The sequence below is a fragment of the Balaenoptera ricei genome, chromosome 12 (genome assembly GCF_028023285.1).
Source record: "Balaenoptera ricei isolate mBalRic1 chromosome 12, mBalRic1.hap2, whole genome shotgun sequence".
Classification (NCBI taxonomy): domain Eukaryota; kingdom Metazoa; phylum Chordata; class Mammalia; order Artiodactyla; family Balaenopteridae; genus Balaenoptera; species Balaenoptera ricei.
Genome location: NC_082650.1, coordinates 15,040,034 through 15,058,828, shown reverse-complemented (window position 1 = coordinate 15,058,828; position 18,795 = coordinate 15,040,034). Strand labels below are relative to the sequence as shown.

General features: G+C 38.7%; 1 protein-coding gene across 1 annotated transcript in view; it reads left to right on the top strand.

The window, feature by feature from the left end:
* Window positions 1–18,795, top strand: part of CCDC170 (coiled-coil domain containing 170) — a 102,476-nt gene that overhangs the window by 18,344 nt on the left and 65,337 nt on the right. The window contains exon 2 of the mRNA XM_059941885.1: window positions 18,033–18,088. The gene's annotated coding sequence lies outside the window, so the exon portion shown is untranslated. The remainder of the gene's footprint in view (window positions 1–18,032; window positions 18,089–18,795) is intronic.

Here is an 18,795-nt window from a genome sequence, read left to right as displayed (position 1 = left end):
AGTGGAGTTGGTTATGAGTTTCTTGGCACTGAAGGTGGGGTGGGGCATTGGGCTGAGCACCATCCTCTGTTCCCTTTTGCCTCGACTTCCCTCGTGGACTTGGACAGCAGTCTCTACTGAGATCCTTAACTTTGCCCTGGCTCTGAAGGTTCAGCCATGCTGTACGCTCTTTATTTCCATCCCAAGTCCCTAAGGTCTGTTGTCTTATCTACGTCTACCTTTTTGCTTTACTTGGGAAAATGGACTTCCTTCCCATTTAGGTCACCACAGAGCCTTGAGTAGAGTTCCCTGTGTTATACAGTAGGTTCTCATTAGTTATCATTTTATATATAGTATCAATAATGTATATAGGTTACCACAGTGCGTTAGGTAGAGTTCCCTGGGCCATACAGTATGTTCCCATCAGTTGTCTATCCAAAAGGGAGGGGATATCTGTATGTGTATGGCTGATTCGTTTTGTTGTGCAGTGGAGGCTAACACAACATTGTAAAGCAACCATACTCCAATAAAAATTAATTTAAAAAATAAATTTAAAAAATAGTGTCTCCATGTCAGGGAAACCAGGGTATGGTTTCCCCTCCTTGCCTGAGGAGTGGGTGCTGGTGGGGGCCTTCCCGGTGGGCACAACACCCAGTCATCGCCATTCATTCTATGACCGGGAGCTTCCTGCCTGTAGGGCTGTAGTGAGAGGCTCCACTCCAGGGCCACATCCTGGGAAGCAAGGGCATTAGCTGGGGTCTTCATTAGCGCCCGCAGCCTGCACCACTCATGTCAGGTGTTAGGTCGCACTAGGGCCGGCAACAGCTGAGCACTGGTCGCGTCTCCCTCCGGTTCTCCTTTTCCCATGTGTTGGAGCCACGCTTCCCCTGGATTTATTTAGAATTGACAGTTTGAATTTTGAGAATAGCTGCCAAAAACAATGATTATGGTTTTGTCCATATTGGCTGTTAAATGTTCCTTTCTGATGGTAATTAACTAAGTATTATAAGGCCATTTCTGGTCCCTGGTTTAAAAACCATGCCATTTGGGTAAAGAAGAATGCTTACACTTCTGTTCATAAAGGCAAATGGGCAGGCTGACATTTACTTAAAAGCAAAATCAAAATTTTCAGATTTATTCAAGTTTACAAGGCTAGGTTTGTTCAAGACACAGGTGATACAGTTTTGTTTCACATTATTTTGACCTTGAGACAATTTATTTCTTCTCTAGTCTGGCAGTGATATTTGCATGAAGATCTTTGTAACCTTGTGTAACAGCCTGGTAGCAACCTCAAGATCATATTTTAAAAAAAATACAGGGTATAATGGTTACTTTTTTTTTTTTTTGAAGTATAGTTAAATTACAATGTTGTGTTAGTTTCACATGTACAGCAAAATAATGGTTACTTCTGTGTGTCAACCTGGCTAGGCTAAGATATATAGCCAAAAACCAACCTATATTTCACTGTTGAAGGTATTTTTTAGGTGAGATTAAGATTTAGATCAGTAGATTTGAGTAAAGCAGATTAGCCTCCATAATGTGGGTGGGCCTCGCCTAGTCTGTTGAAGGCCTGAGAGAAAAGACTGAGGTCCACAAGGAAGAGAGTATTCTGCCTCCAAAGTGTCTTTGGACTCAAACAGCCACAGCAACTCTTCCCTGGGTTTCCAGCCTGCCAGCTCACTGTGCAGATTTCGGACTTGTCAGCCCCTACAATCATGTGAGCCAATTCCTTAAAATAAATCTATCTGTCTATCTATCTATCTACATTCTATTGGCTCTGTTTCTCTGGAGAACCCCAATTAATACACAGGGCACTTCGCTGAGTCCTTCCATGCTTGAGGAGGTTGTGAGAACCAATGGGTTTGTAGTCCACCACAAAGGACAGTGCAGCAAGGCCCACAGGTGCTCAGCACACAAACACAAAAGCTAATCATCAACAGCAGAAAACTGGGGAGAGTTTGTCATATCTACTGCCTGATTTTCTTAGAGAGACAGGACCAATCTATCCATCAGTGTCACTGGGGACCACCATATTTTAAGGGACCCATGAGAATGTTTTAATTTCTTTTAAAATCAGGAGAGAGAGAAAAAAATAACTTTTAAGTTGAAAAAATATTTTAATATGTAATATTTTGATATGTTCATCTTTATACCAATTAGTTATAAAATATAATTTTTAATATCTTTATGGAGGAAAGAGACCATGAAGGTAAAAGTGCATAGGACCCACAAAATTTATAATGTGGCCCTGTAGGGAGATGAAACTGTGTGTAGAAACATTGTATAGAAAGCATTGTTGAGCAACAGAAGAGATGATACTAAGACAGAGATAATAGAACATATTTTTTCCCAGTTTTATTGATATGATTGACATACAGCACTGTGTAAGTTTAGGATTTACAGCATAATGACTTGACTTAAATATATTGTGAAGTAATTACCACAATAAATTTAGTTAACTTAAATTTAATACCCATCATCTCATATAGATACAAAAAAAGAAAATGTTTCTTTCCTTGTGATGAGAACTTTCAAATATATTTAGGACTTTCAAATATATCGTACAACAGTGTTAACTATAGTCATTATGTTGTACATTACACCCCCAGCATTTATTTATCTTATAACTGGAAGTTTGTACCTTTTGACTATCTTCTTCCAATCCCCCCACCCCTGACAGCCCCCCACCTCTGGTAACTGTAAATCTGATCTCTTTTTTTTAAATGAGTTTTTTGCTTGTTTTAGATTCCACGTATGAGATCATACAGTATTTGTCTTTCTCTGTCTGACTTATCTCACTGAGCATAATGCCCTCCATAAGTTCCATCCATGTTGTTGCAAATGGCAGGATTTTCTTCTTTTTTATGGTTGAGTAGTATTCCATTATTTAGATATAGATAGATATAAATATGTCACATTTTCTTCCCTATCCATTCGTCCATTGATGGACTTTTAGGTTGTTTCCATGTCTTGTGAATTGTGAATAATGCTGCAGAAAATTTTATCTTAAAATTGCTTGCTCCTTCTCCTAAAGGTTGACATAAAATGATGAGTATTGAAATGAAGTCCAACAAGACTTACATCTCCCTATGACAATTTTATTGCACTAAAGAATTGCTCTTTTGGAAGATGGGTTAAGCTATATTTCAAGTTCATTCTAAGGGAAATATTCCTGAGGAGCCACTTTGAATAGACAACTTATTAAAGTTTCAAGCACACCACTCAGCATAGGAAGTAAAATATTATACCTTGGAAAAATTTTCACTTTAAGATAATTTATCAAGTGTTTGATAATAGATGGAGTGAAAAAAATCCCACTTGGGAAGAGTTCTAGAATCATTAATATGTGAAAAGATATATACAGGATTCCAATGAATAAAATGTCCCATCTAGTTGTCAACAGAGATTTTTGTTTCCACCATTCCACTCACAGAAGCTATTCCATATGTGACAGTGTTCCCAAATCTGCATTCATTATTAGCCTTGACAGCTATACCTGATACCTCCCATGGAGATATATCCAATATAAACACTGAGAAATTGCTAGTCACTTAAAATAGGACCTGAAATTAATTAACTTGCCTGTGACTTTCTTAACTAAGAAGTTATCTTGGGAACAGATAACTTGGTAACAGATTAAAAAAAAATTCAAAGGACTTTATATTAAGTGAAAATATAAGCTTCTAAATTGACTAGACCCGACCTGTACAACATTCAGGAACTTGTAGAAAGCAGAAGGAATCTATTTATTTATTTGTTAATCAATTATTTGTTTATTTATTTTGGCTGTGCTGGGTCTTGGTTGCGGCACACGGGATCCTCCAGTTGCGGCATGTGAACTCTTAGTTGCGGCATGCATGCGAGATCTAGTTCCCTGACCAGGGATCGAACCTGGGCCCCCTGCATTGGGAGCGTGGAGTCTTACCCACTGGACCACCAGGGAAGTCCCAAGAATCTTTTTTTAAAATTAATTTTTATTGGAGTATAGTTGATTTACACTGTTGTGTTAGTTTCTGCTGTACAGCAAAGTGAATCACTTATACTTATACGTACATCCACTCTTTTTAAGATTCTTTTCCCAAATAGGTCATTACAGAGTATTGAGTAGGGTTCCCTGTGCCATACAGTAGGTTCTTATTAGTTATCTATTTTCTATATAGTAGTGTGTATATGTCAATCTTAATCCCCCAATTTATCCCTTCCCCCAGGAATCTTCCAAAAAGTGGTTGGAAAGAGATTTATGAATTTATTACAGTTAAATTTTGTGAAGTTAAAATTAGTTATGGAAATGCACCTCATTACTACAGCATTACTAATGGACCTCATTACTACAGCACCGACTTGCCTTGCAGACAGCAGTATTGAATGAAGGTCAGAAAAGAATTCAATTTAGGGAGAAATGATTGCATATCTATATATGATGATAACATAGTGATTAACAATATGGGCTTTGGAGTCAGATAGGCTTTGGTTTGAATTCTGGCTGTGCCATTTCACTCACTCCTTCATTCACTCTGTGATCTTTACTGATACCCAGTCACTGGGGACACAGTGGTGAACAGAACAGGCATTTTCCTGCCTCTGTGGACCTCATAGTCTAGTGGAGGACATAGATATTAAGTAAATAATCATACAAATAAATAATAGTTAAATTGGTGGTAACACGAAGGATAAGTATTAGGTGACATGAGAGTGAATAACACAGGAAACTAACTTAGATTGAGGCTCAGGGAACATTGATTTAAAGACTGAAAACAGGTCACAGTGGCTAGGTAGAGTGTGCCAGAGTAAGAGGTTAGAGTTGAGGGTAGAAAGGAGAGGAGAGGGAAGGAGACGGGGGAAGGAGGAAAGGGAAGCGGGGAGGAGGGGAGGGGAAGAGAGGAGCCAGAAAACACAGCTGTGGGATTCAGATCAAATGCCTTATCATCTTTGAACCTAAATTTCTTTTTTATGCAATGTGGATAGTTGTAACAGCTTCACATGGTTGCACTTGGGATTAAATGACATTGTATTTGAATCATGCTTAATACAGAGCTAGCATGATTACTATTTACTACCTGGTGTCTATAAATAATAACGCCCATGGAGTTTACATTCTGGTGAAGTAATCATAACCACCTCAAGAATGGAAATAAACAAAGAGAGGCTAATAGCTGTTTGAAGAGCTTCCACATTTATGCTCATTTTAGAAATGATTTTTTAAATTACAGTCACAACTGAAGAAAAAAGGCAAGACAAAACATCTTAATGTTTTCTGATTAACAAGTGAATGTAAGTGACGTATCAGCAAGGTTACAAGCTAAAGATACTGAGAGTGTGGATTAATGTAATTTCCCCTCATGTCCATGTAGCATGTAAAACCTTGAGATTAAGAATAGTTGTTACACAGGGAGTGACAATAAGCTTCTAAAGACAGGATGAGTTAAAGAAACAATTGCAATTTTATTAGTCAAGATATTTTCATAACAAGATACAGAAAAATTACAAATTAGATAGGAAGAGACCTTCACCCTAACAAGGATTGAGTTATAATTTTGGTTCCTTCAAGGTAAGTATTTTTTCAGTCTTTTAAACTTATATTCTTATCTAGCAAGATGAGGATGAATAAATAATTCATGGCCTTTCCTCCCCAATGCATCTTGGTCAACTATCTCCTCTCCCTCCCATCTTCTTGTGAAGCTCATATCTCTGTTCTAGGTTGATCTCTCGCCAGGGCTAATTTTTAAAATATGAGGCTTGTTACTTTCTATTTTTACAAGAGGTGAGTGAAACTCCATCTATACTTGTTCCAACAAGACCACTGTTTAGCAGTAGTAAAGTGTTATTGAAATTAAATAAATAAGTTCAGCCAGGTATTTTTATCTTTGATATGCTAATCCTAGAGATGTGAACAGGGAGGAAGAAGCCTTTCCATTCTGTTTGTCCATCTGTCCATCCATCCATCCATCATCCATCCATTCACTCATTTACTCATCAAACAGCAAATGTATATCCACTCAGCAGACATTTATAGAGGTGTCCATCATGTGCTAGGAAATATGCTTGGTGCTAGGGATACAAATATAACTGATTTCTAGATTCTTCCCTCAAACCCACATCCTTGCAGCTGAATCATTTATTCATTTATTACTATTCAACATGTCTTTCATTAGTGTACCAGGCAGTGTAGACACTGGAGATACAGTGCTAAAAAACAGGCACAGGGCCTGCCCTCATGGAGCTTATGTCCTAGTGGTAGACATAAAAACTAGTGTAGAAGATAAGGGCTGTGCTCCTCAGAGTGGGCTTGTGTCTACAGGAGGTGTGCAAAATGATTTATGAGAGGTTCAGGAAGAAAATATTTGCATTATTATTTTAATCTCATCTTAATTTGTATTTTTGTGTATATTTGGTAATATGCCTAATATGACAGTAGTATATTTTTACATAAATCAATATTCAAATTTATTCTACAAATTGATACTGATAGGTTGCATAAGCAAAAACATTTGTAGACCCCCTGGTCAAAGCATGGATTTAGGTCAGGTAGGCTGTGGGTTTGTTGTCAGGTTATTTATTTATTTTTTTTTAAATTAATTAATTTATTTTATTTATTTATTTTTGGCTGTGTTGTGTCTTCCTTGCTGCATGCGTGCTTTCTCCAATTGCGGTGAGCGGGGGCTACTCTTTGTTGCGGTGCGTGGGCTTCTCATTGCGGTGGCTTCTCTTGTTGCGGACCAGGGGCTCTAGGCGCGTGGGCTTCAGTAGTTGTGGCTCGCTGGCTCAGTAGTTGTGGCTTGCGGGCTCTAGAGCTCAGGCTCAGTAGTTGTGGCGCACGGGCTTCATTGCTCCGCGGCATGTGAGAACTTCCCGGACCAGGGCTTGAACCCTTGTCCCCTGCATTGGCAGGCGGATTCTTAACCACTGCGCCACCAGGGAAGCCCTGTTGTCAGGTTCTGTCACTCACTATCTGTTGGGCAAGCCTGGGAGAGGAGGAGAATTCTCTTCTGTAAGAATTATAAGGATTGAATGTAATCGTGTTAGTACAGTGCTTATGTTGTGCTTATGTAGCTCAAATCCTCAAAAAATGATAACTCATGTTACTATGTTATTATTCATTTGATAAATATTAAAATGCAGGCATATTTAAAGTGATAGAGAAATATTGGGAAGGGATTGAGTAAGCAGTGACCCTTAGTGTCATGAAACTATTATAATAAATTATCAGTAGGAATGTAAATTAGTGCTACTTATGTGTTGATATATGTACGAAAATCCTTAAAATTTTTATTTACTTTGACCTGGCTGTTTCCCTTCCAGGAATTTATCTTAAGGAAACAATCAGAAATTCTAACAGATGTGTAATAGTGACAGACAGGAAAAAGAACTAAATGTCTATCAATAGAATAGTGAGATTAAATTACAGCTTTATGTTGGAATGTTGTGCATCTCTTAACGTTTTAAAAGAACACTTGGGAAAATATTAATATTTAGCGAAGAAGATAGGATATCAAATTATTGTTATAGTGTAACCCCCATGGTGTTTTTAAAAAAGCACACAATATATATGTGTAAGAAAAGTACTATAAAGAAATGCATGAAAATATATCAGTATTGTCTCTGGTAAGAATGTGGGTGACATTTATCTTTTTTCATTGATTAGACAATCAGAGAATTATTAACCAAAATAAATAAAACAAGCTGAGGATGAGTGGTAAATTGGGTAAAGAATCTAAAAAAAATGGTACAGATGAACCTATCTACAAAACAGAAATAGAGTCACAGAAGTAGAAAACAAACTTATGGTTACTAAGCGGGTAAGGAGTGGGGAGGGATAAATTGGGAGACCGGGATTGACACATACAAACTAATATATATAAAATATTGATAGATAACTACTAAGAACCTACTGTGTAGCACAGGAAACTATTCAATATTCTGTAATGACCTATATGGGAATAGAATCTAAAAAAGAGTGGATATATGTATATGTATAACTGATTCACTTTGCTGTACAACAGAAACTAACACAACATTGTAAATCAACTGTACTCCAATAAAAATTAAAAAAAAAAAAAAAGAATTCTGCCTGGGTATCCTAGGAAAGTTTCACAGAGAAGCCAATTCTAACTCTTGAATTGAGTCCAGGCGTTTGTCAAGTGGAGGAGGAGCCTGGGAAGGAGGTAGAAGGACCTCAAGCATGGGACAGTTGTGAAAGATACATGGCATGTTTAGACAAATCTCATTTTTTCCATGTGACTGAAGGTTAGGCTAGATATTGACATTGGGACAGAAACACTGATAACAGGCCTTTGGTGACTGAGAGGAGATTTGTACAACTTAAGGAGATTATCCCTTACCTTGTCTAAGATGGGTAGCTTTGGTAGGTAGGGAGGGACCTGACCAGGTGTGCGTTTCATCACGTCTACTCTGCAGCAGTGGGAAGGTTAGATCAGCACAAAAGGTGATGCGAGGAAGGGAGGAGAGTGAGGCGGCTGTGGCATCCGTCGACATTTACTTTTGGATGCAGTTTTGGCAGAGCCATTTTCAATCCTAATGTTGAAATGCCTTAAAATTATTACATCAGCTTAGCACATACGACATTTGAGAGCTTGATAAGTTGGAGTTAGATATATGAAACCTCTATTCTCACCTAGCAGGACATATTTTACTGGTCTCAGCAGGAGGCTGGATCCAGATGATGAGTCTTAATACAAGAGGTCTCAGGAATGTGTTTCTGATATTAGCTAAGCTGATGTTGTCCAATGACATTCAGAGGATTGACTGAAGAAGCTGCATTCATTCATTCTCTGCTCTACTTCTAAATTATCCCTGAAAAACCAAAACCCGAGAGAGATGCCTATTTGGACTCCATTGTTTTGACCCTGCTATAGAAGTGCTTTTACGGAACAAAGGCTTGGCATTATGCCATTGGATTGTTCCACGGGTTTTGAAATTGGTTGTGATTTCCTGTAGTGAACAGGTGTCCTGTTACCGAGCAACTTGTTTGCTTTACCTCATGGTTCCGGTAGATCGTGTGACTCACGTTGATCTGCTTGGAAGAGCCAAGTCACACTGGTCCACCCCTAACAAGTGCACGGCACCAACAGCACACACAGGACACTCGCTTCCTCTTAATCGTTCCCTCTTTCAATCTTTCTTTCCTGCCATTTGCTTAATTCCTTTTTTGTTTTTCTTGTTTTGACATTGGATAAGAAATAAACTTGAAACTTTGCATGGAAGTTAAAGTCATTCTCTAAGATCTTGACCTTTGGTAAACTGTGAAGATTACAGGAAACACTAGTGGGGTGGGGGCTAGCCTTTAGTTTATGATCCTGCCATGATATAGAAGAAGCTATTCAGTGACTGGGAAGTATGTTCCAGAACACCCACAGAGTCAAAGGCAAGACAACTTTTCTCTTGTCAGGGCTTATGGTTATGTGATACATCCATGGTGTCTGGATACTAATGCTACTGGAGACGGACAGGCTGCGATGGGTCATAGTGGGAGAATCTGTGTGTTTCCTAAACTAGCCCATCATCGCTGGGGCTCGGTGTGCAGTAGAAATCAGCCAGCTCCAGAGACTGATGGAACCTGGTATAGCAGATGAGAACAGGATGAGATTGTGGAGTGAATCAAATGGGAGGACTAGGATATTAATAAAAAGAGCATCTATCCATCCATCCATCCATCCATCCATTCACTTATTCTACGAATAATTATTGAACATTTACATTGTGAGGTACTGGTTAGGTGCTAGGTATGACTCCGTGAACATCACAGTCTTCTGAGGGAGGGAGACATTAAATATGTAATTACACATATAATGGATTCCTTACCATTGTGTAAGTGCTGTGATGGAGAAGCATAGGCTGTATGAGAGAATAACTGGAAGATAGTGGTGTGGTCAGGTGGGAATTTTGATTGGTCAGGTCTTTCAGAAAATTAAGCAGAGGGGAAAAATGGAGTGTGGAGACTTTGAAATTGCAAATATGAGAAGAGTGAGAGGATTACTTCTTTTTTTTTTTTGGCTGCATCGGGTCTTAGTTGCAGCACGCGGCATCTTTCATTGCGGCGCACAGGCTTCTCTCTAGTTGTGGCACGTGGGCTCTGGAGTGCACGGGCTCAGTAGTCATGGCGCGCGGGCTTAGTTGCCCCATGGCATGTGGGATCTTAGTTCCCCGACCAGGAATCGAACCCGCGTCCCCTGCATTGGAAGGCGAATTCTTAACCACTGGACCACCAGGGAAGTCCCAAGAGGATTACTATTCAGGTGAATACACTGTCCATTAGTTGATTTTCTTGTGGCCTCTGACCCCTCCTTTGATCTTCCCCAGCTGCCTCCTGCTGCGCTCTTTATTAGGGATGATGTGATGCAGGTCCTGGGGAGGAGAGAGGGTGAGATTAGCCCTTTAGAAAGGAAGGGCTTCCTAAACAGGAGTCTGCCCACTCTAGTCTGTCCTCTAGAGTGTGCTGAGGACACCCTTGTCCTCTTCATGATTAGTAATGAGAGTTGCTAAGCACTGCGGTTTGGGATTTGAAATCTGCCTTTAACCCGTTTTATTCTGGACACAAAAGAGAAAAATTAATTCTGAAAACTTACTTGTGGATCTTGCCTTGTCATCTTGCTTTGTCACCTTGCAAGAATTCTTCTGAGGAGGTTAAAAATTATTTGGTTTCTTTCTAATGTGAAACCTGGAGAGATTACATATGCTAACGTTCCGCAATCTTCTCATTGTTTACAAAATTCATCTCTCAGGAGACTGTCGCTGTCAGGAGTGTGTATGCTGGAGGTCATGGCCTCCTTTGAACAGAAAAAATATTATCAAAATGATGAAGCAGCATCATTTTTGTTGAGTTTCTTTGGGCAGAGCTAAGAGTTACCTTGGAAGAGGAGGCAGGGGTTTAGTGCAACCCAGATGTTATTTAGGTTGTTTTCTCTCTCTGGCTTGTCCTTTGTTAATTGGAGATCTTTTAGAGTTAATAAAAACATTAAGAATCATTGAATTCTTGTTTTAATCCTTGAAGATACTGTTTTGGCTATAATATTGTATTATTCCATTCATTTTTGTGGTGAACTTCCTGTCCGAAATGTAGTCAAAACCTACTTGCTGCCCAAAAAATACATTCCAAGTATTGCTGGAAATTCAGTGATTCTTCTTTTTACCTCTGCCGCCTTGTGCACGCTGAGGTTCAAGTTCAGGGTTTCCTGCTGCCTCTGCAGCCAGTAAAGAATTCACATGGTATTCAGTTTCGTAAGTCTGAAGATTAGGATGTGAAAGCTGAGAACATAGTAAATTGGCCTCTTTAAACATGCTTTCAGTTGTCTTTCACTTAATTAAGAAATTGATTTTAATATTACAGTTATATCCACTTTTCCTTTAAAAATGAGAACATTACATATAAACTATAGTTCCTTTTGTCAATCACCTCTAATCCTGATCCCCTTCCCCTGTTCTCCAGAGGTAATTATTAAATACGTTTGGTGAGTATCCTCCAGACCATTAAAAAAATACTTTCTGCATTCATACTTAAGCCTATAGAAAATATGTTATTTTGTTTAACATGTATTTTAAAAACATAAACGGTATCATACTATTAGTTTTGTTCTCTGATTTACTTTATTTGAAAAACAGTATGTTTTTGAGATCTATCTGTGCTGCTCTAAATAGGTTTAGTTCTGTTCTTTTAACTGCTTTCTAGTTTCCCATCTTATGGATGTACTATTGTTGACCAATTCCTGTATTGATGGACACTGCGAACCACGAACATTCATGTAGAATTACAAGTAGAATTGTGGGTCACGGGGTATATGCCGAAGTGTCTCCTGCCGTGGCAGGGACATTTTATATGCCCATTCATTAATCCTACTTTAAACTTAATTTCAAAATTATGTAGCACAGAAAAGCAATCACTGCTTCCAGATCTACTACCAGTTGTTTGCTATTTGGCAAAAGAATTTCCTTTTTAGTCCTTAATAGCTTCATTTTTGGATGAGAGGATAAGAACAGTCCCTGGGGAATAAGAATAGTCATAGGGGACTTCCCTGGTGGCTCAGTGGTTAAGAATCCGCCTGCCAATGCAGGCGACACGGGTTCGAGCCCTGGTCCAGGAAGATCCCACATGCCACGGAGCAACTAAGCCTGTGCGCCACAACTACTGAGCCTGTGCTCTAAAGCCTGCGAGCCACAACTACTGAAGCCCTCCTGCCACAACAACTGAGCCCATGTGCCACAACTACTGAAGCCTGCGTGCTGCAACTACTGAAGCCTGCGTGCCTAGAGCCTGTGCTCCGCAACGAGAGAAGCCACCGCAATAAGAAGCCCGCGCACTGCAACGAAGAGTAGCCCCTGCTCAAAGCAACTAGAGGAAGCCCGCGCGCAGCAACGAAGGCCCAATGCAGCCATAAATAAATAAATAAATAAATAAATAAATAAATAAATTAATTAATTAAAAAAAAGAATAGTCATAGGGCTGTTGTGAAGATTGAATGGAAATAGTCCCCCCCCGCCCCCCCAAAAAAGAAATAGTTCCTGGTTCAGTGAATATTAGTTATGATCATATATATATATGTATATATATGAGATACATATCTAATATATAAGTATATATAAGATACATATTTAATATATATTGGAGTTATATCAGGATTAGTACTTGAAGCAAACCCTCAAAAGGTTTGGCATCTAAGTTTTTCTAACTGCAATCCTTCCCCATCCGAAAAGATGACTCAGTTTCTTTTAGTAGAGCCATAGTATTAAGAACATTTTGGGATACTGCATTCTTTGCAATAAAGATATAGAGTTAGAAGGGTTTTTAAGTGACACCAAGAAAAAAGGGATTAGAGAACAATGGAAAAATAATAGATCGGATTCTTCACAAAACTTGATTTAATGCAGAAATGTCTTTCTCCAAAATTTGTGCCACAACTGCTAAAATGTAGACACTCAGATTTATTTCCTGAATTCCACACCCATCACACTGTCCCCTGCAGGCACTAGTAAACCCCGGAAACCAAATGCAGATATAAGAAGGAAAAGCAGGAGGGCCAGGAAAATCCTTCAAAGTCCGGAGAAGAACTGATGAGTAGTCAAAATTGGCATTGGTTGGAGAAATACAATTTGTAAGACTTAATTTATGCACTGTAAATTAGGGAAGAAACTACTTGGGGGGAAGAAGTTGGGGAGTAGGGGAGAGAGTCTTAGAAGGGATTGCTCACTGGGGCAGCACTGGAGGCTTAAAGAGGGATGGGGAGAGAGAGGGAAAGAGATAGAGAGAGAGACTAAAGGAAGCATTCCACAGTGGAAGTGCCTTGGTGACAGAGTCGTGCGCTGCGGTATGGAATAATGCTGGAACAAAGGGGAGGTTGGTTATGGGATAGAAAGATAGGAATGGATTTAGGTGCTTTTGTGTGTCAGAGGTAGGCAGTGATTTTCCTCTCATTTTCTTTTCTTTTCTTTTTATTTTTTGTTCATGGGAAAATAAGACAACTAAATACCATAGAAGCAAGACTGGCCCAAGACATTGTCCCCAGGTCAGATAATTGGACACATTGTGTACTAAATTATGAATAAGCTGATCTCTTCTTTCTGCCTTTGCGCTTTGAAACTATCCTTTATTCTGAAAAGCCTATGAGCCACCCTGTGAGGCAATTTCAATCATTATCATAATATCAGTAGCCGAATCAAATCATAGGTAGTTGGCTTTCTAAAATTAATGTAAAATTGCTTCATGGGTTGGCTGAGAGAGACCTAATAACTTGGAGTGTCCTCATGTGAGGACAAATGGATGAGTTTTTAATCTTGCCATTTTGAATAGGGTAAAATTAGTTTCTTTAAAGTGAAGATTGCTTAATATTTATAGAAAAAGTTGAAGAATTTTCCAAAAATCTTATTAACTTTAAGGGGCTTAATTAAAAGAGCAAACCCCTGAGATGTCTGCTCTCACATGCATTCAAATTCCTATGCTACTGGGATTGTTTCTTTGTCCTTTTGTTTTCCATAAAGGCACCACATGGCAGGTTTTGTGATTTTTGTCTATTCGTGTCCTTATTCCTTTTGTTTTTATTTAAGGGGGGATGTTTACTCTGATTATAAAATTAATGTACAGTCACTATAAAGGATTTGGAAAATATAAAAACATATAATAAAGAAGAAAATAAAAGGTAGTCCTATAACTAAAAGATAACCGCAGTAACATTTCTTCCCAGTATTTTTCTTTTCTTTAAATTATATTTAATTATACAAGTAATGCATAAATATATCCTTCTTGAAAAAAACAAAGCCTTTCCCCTCCCAGCTCCAATACTATTGTCGGCCCCAGAGGTGAGGACTGTTATTAAGGTGATGTGTGTCCCTTCAGACCTTTTTCTCTTTTTCTTCTCTAAATATATTTATAGAAAAGACATAGTGCTTTCCCTCCCTATGTGTTTTATGAAAAAAGGTATCAAACTGTGGATCTATACTTTCTTACTTTGTTCAGTGGTATATCTTGGAGATATTCTTATGCCCAAACATACAGCACGATCTCCTACTGCTTGTTGCCTAGTATTCATAGTTTGGGAGTGCCTTTTTTAGTAATTGCCTTGTTGATGGGAATTTATATTGTTTCACACACCCCCTCTTTTTTGATGTTATATCATTATGCACATATGTGACTATTTTTCAAGGAGAGATAATTGAGAGGTAGAGCTGCTGGATCATAGTATTTACATTTAAATTTTTAATAGATATAGTGTAATTGGAAGGGTATCCAAAGGGTTTAACCAACTTTATTTACATATAAGACACCCGAGACAAAGTGATACCGAAAGGTTGACAATAAAAAGCTGGAACAAAGGTATATGTAGTCAGATGCAAACAAAAAGAAATCAGGAGTCATGATCTCAATATTGGAAAAAGTTGAATTATGAGCAAAAAGGGTCAGACAAATAATGGCACATTATCGTGCTACGTGGTACAATTCACAACGAATATATGAAATTTCTGAATCTTTGCACCAAGTCAAGCAGTACCAGTGTTCATTCAGCAAGAATACAAGTGCTACAAGGTGATAGAGAATTATAGTAGTAATAGGAGGCTCTAACTCACCTCTCTCGAGCCATGATAGAGTAAAAGGATAGAAATTAGACAAGACTAGAAATGCCTAATTAAAATGATGAATAAAGTAGAACTAATTGATACATATTGAATTTCAAGCTCAGAAGATAGAGAATATACCTTTTAAATACCCATTGGATGTTCATAAAATTGAATATTCACAAAAACCTTGATAAATTTCCTGAAGTAGAAATAATATAGAAAAGGATGATGGTGAAAATGTGTAATGGCTGGTATAAGAAGGACAACCTTCCAGTCTGAATGGATCCAGTTCTGAATGGACATTGGTCCACCCCACTGGTGTACACCTGTGAATGTCAGCCTGGAATACAGACGGGTTGTCTGAGCACAATGCAATAAAACAGACATCGTAACAAATTCTGAGAACAGAGAGCCACAAAAACAACTAAGCCCTTAAAACAACTCAGGTCAAAGAAGAAATCCAAGCCAAATATGAAGAACACTACATAAGGATCTATGGGACAGCCAAGGAAGGGCTAAGAGGAAAAGCGTAGGCATAAATAAATAAATTCATGTATTCTTCTTTCAGTTTTCATATTGTTTTTCCCTATCCTTGTAATCCTCTCATGCTACTGCTGTGCATTTCTTCTCATTTCAAGCTACCTCAGAGTGTCTTGAAGGAATGGATTTCTGTGGTATACTCCATATGGCAACTCTGTTTTTAGTTTTTTTTTTTTGAAGGAACCTTGATACTACTGAGTATTTTCCATAGTGACTGTACCAATTTACATTCCCATCAACAGGTAGGAGGGTTCCCTTTTCTCCACACCCTCTCCAGCATTTGTTATTTGCAGGCTTTTTGATGATGGCCATTCTGACCGATGTGAAGTGGTACCTCACTGTAGTTTTGATTTGCATTTCTCTAATAATTAGCAATGTGGAGCATCTTTCCATGTACCTATTGGCCATTTGTATGTCTTCTTTGGAGAAATGTCTGTTTAGGTCTTCTGCCCATTTTTTGATTGGGTTGTTTATTTTTTTGTCATTGAGTTGTAGGAGCTGTTTGTATATTTTGGAAATTAAGCCCTTGTCAGTCACATTGCAAATATTTTCTCCCAGTCCATAGGTTGTCTTTCATTTTGTTTATGGTTTCCTTTGCTGTGTAAAAGCTTATAAGTTTAGGTCCCATTTGTTTATTTTTGCTTAAGAAAACATTGGTATAGCAACAGAAAAAAAAAAAAAAAAAGAAAACATTGGTATGATTTATGTCAGTGTGGTGTACTCCAGAGCCCAGCTCAACACAGAGGTGTCTCTGGGGCTCAGTCAGGGTTCTTTGGAGAAGCAGAACCAGTAGGATGTATATGTATGTATATGTGTGTGTGTGTGTGTATATATATATGACAAGGAATTGGCTTGAGTAATAATGGAGGCTGAGAATTCCCAAGATCTGCAGTAGGCCAGCTGGAGGCCCAGGAGAGCTGAAGGTGTAAATTCCAGTCTGAGTCTGAATCCAAAGGCAGGGGGAGATTGATGTCCCAGCTCAAAAACATGCAGAGAGAACAGATTCTCCCTTACTCAGGCTTTTTGTTCTATACAGGCCTTCAGTGGATTGGATGAGGCCCACCCACGTTGGAGAGGGCAATCTGCTTTATTCAGTCTACTGATTCAAATGTTAATCTCATCCAGAAAATCCTCATAGATACAACCAGAATAATGTTTAAACCAAATATCTGGACACCCTGTGGCCCAGTCAAGTTGTCACATAAAATTAACCATCACGGCTACATATGTGACATGTGAGAATTCCTGAACAAATGGAACAAAGATGATTTTATTTGGAAAACTCAACATTTAAGAGATATTACTTCTCTTTAAGTTTATTTATAAAGTTAACATGCTCCCAATAAAAATACCAACAGGATTTTTTGGAATTTGATGAGCTGATTCTAAATTTCGTATGGTAAAATGAACACGTAAGAATAGCCAAGGAGGAATATTTTTAAAAAGAAGCCCTATCAGGTACTAAAATATATCAATGGGCTCAGGGCTGCCTTTCGAGCCCTGCTGCCAGTGTTCTTCACCTGCTCTGACCCCTCAGCCTCACTGCCTTCTCTCTGATCCTTGATCACACAGGGCATACTCCTGCCACAGGACCTTTGCTCAGACTTTTGGCTATTTGAAAGATGTGGGTTGCTCCTGTTTCAGTACCTCTTGCCTATTTAATTTCTATTTAATCATCACTTCTTTAGGGAAATCTTTCCTTCCACCTCCCTAATTTTAAGTCACTTTCCTTTGTTGTCTGTTTCTTTCTTTGCTTGAATTTATTTCAGTTTGTAATTACACAATCACCAGTGTTGTTGTTTGATAAATGCTCTTTTTCTTATTAGACTGTAAGCTCAGTGCCTGACCCAGAATAGGCTTTTCGTAAACATTTGCTGATGAATAATCTCGAGTCTGCTGGACTTTGAAAGGTGATTTAGACCCTAGCAACTGTCTTCTAAACTCAGTAATCAAGAGTCCTCCTCATGTAGGCCCTGCTCCAGTGTCAAAGGTAATAATATCTTAATATGTAGTTTCTTTCGCCCATGAGCATGTGAAGATGCTAATGCTTTTGGTGGTGTCCTGCATTACACTGTGACCTCCTCAAATAAAGGCCCACTTCTGAACTGTCTCAGGGGCTCTTAATATTATATCCAATGGACACAATAGTTTTTCATAAGAAAGAGATATAAAATTATAGTATGACTATGTCATGTCCTAAAAAATCATGTTAATCAATGAAAGAAATAATCATAGCTATTAAGAAACTTATTTCCCTAAGGAATTTTAGAAAATAGTCCATACATACTGTAGCTCAAACCTCTTGTAGGTGACCTAGGTCCTCACATGGCTTATTTTGGAAAATATTGCTGGAGTGGTTAGGGTGGAAAAGTTCCTTCTGAATGCTGGGTGAGGCTGAATAGGATGTGATTCTCTTAACAGATGCAGTTAATTGTTTTATGCTTTCTCCCCAGGAGTACATGCCTACCATCTTCTTGGATATGTTGTAATTGACAAACACTGGCTGTCAGTAAGTGCGCTGAAGGTTTTGTTTAGCATTTTGTGGATTGAAACACACTAGTCATGACAACGCTTGTTGTGAAGTTCAGGGCTTTAGGATGACTTTTGCATTCATGAGTATTTCCAAACAGTAGTCTTTGGCAGTTCAGTAGCCGGGCAGAGTCGTAAACAGGTTTTACTGGTGTGTCCCCCGAAGACACTAGATATTCCAGGGAAACCCTCCTTTATGTGACCTCTTTCATATTCCTTCAAAAATGAATGGCTTTCTTGTATGTCTTTCACAAAGACCCCAGTCCCTGGAAACTTCATACAGGTGGGTATCTGTCCAAACTCTGGAATAATTCTTTCAGAAAGCAGGTGCTATGGCATGAATAGGACAGAAACAGAACCAGAGGTTACATACTGACCCACAGCCCAAACCCATCAAATCTGCTCTGCAGATGTGTTTATTGGGATCATATGGTGTTTTTTTTTTTTTAAATTTAGATTAGTTACCCAGAGGCAAAAACTGGGAATTTTTACTTTAAAAAGCCCAAATATAGGACTTGTCTTGAAAAATTAGAGTAATGAGGCCATGCTGGGATCCATATTTCTGCATTGGCAGCCCTCAGTGGAGCTGAGAGCTGTTCCCTTCTGGATGGAGAAGGACTCCAGGCACGACCACTGTCTCTGGCCTCAGGCATTCATCTGAGTAACCTTCAAAACCCCAAGATAGGG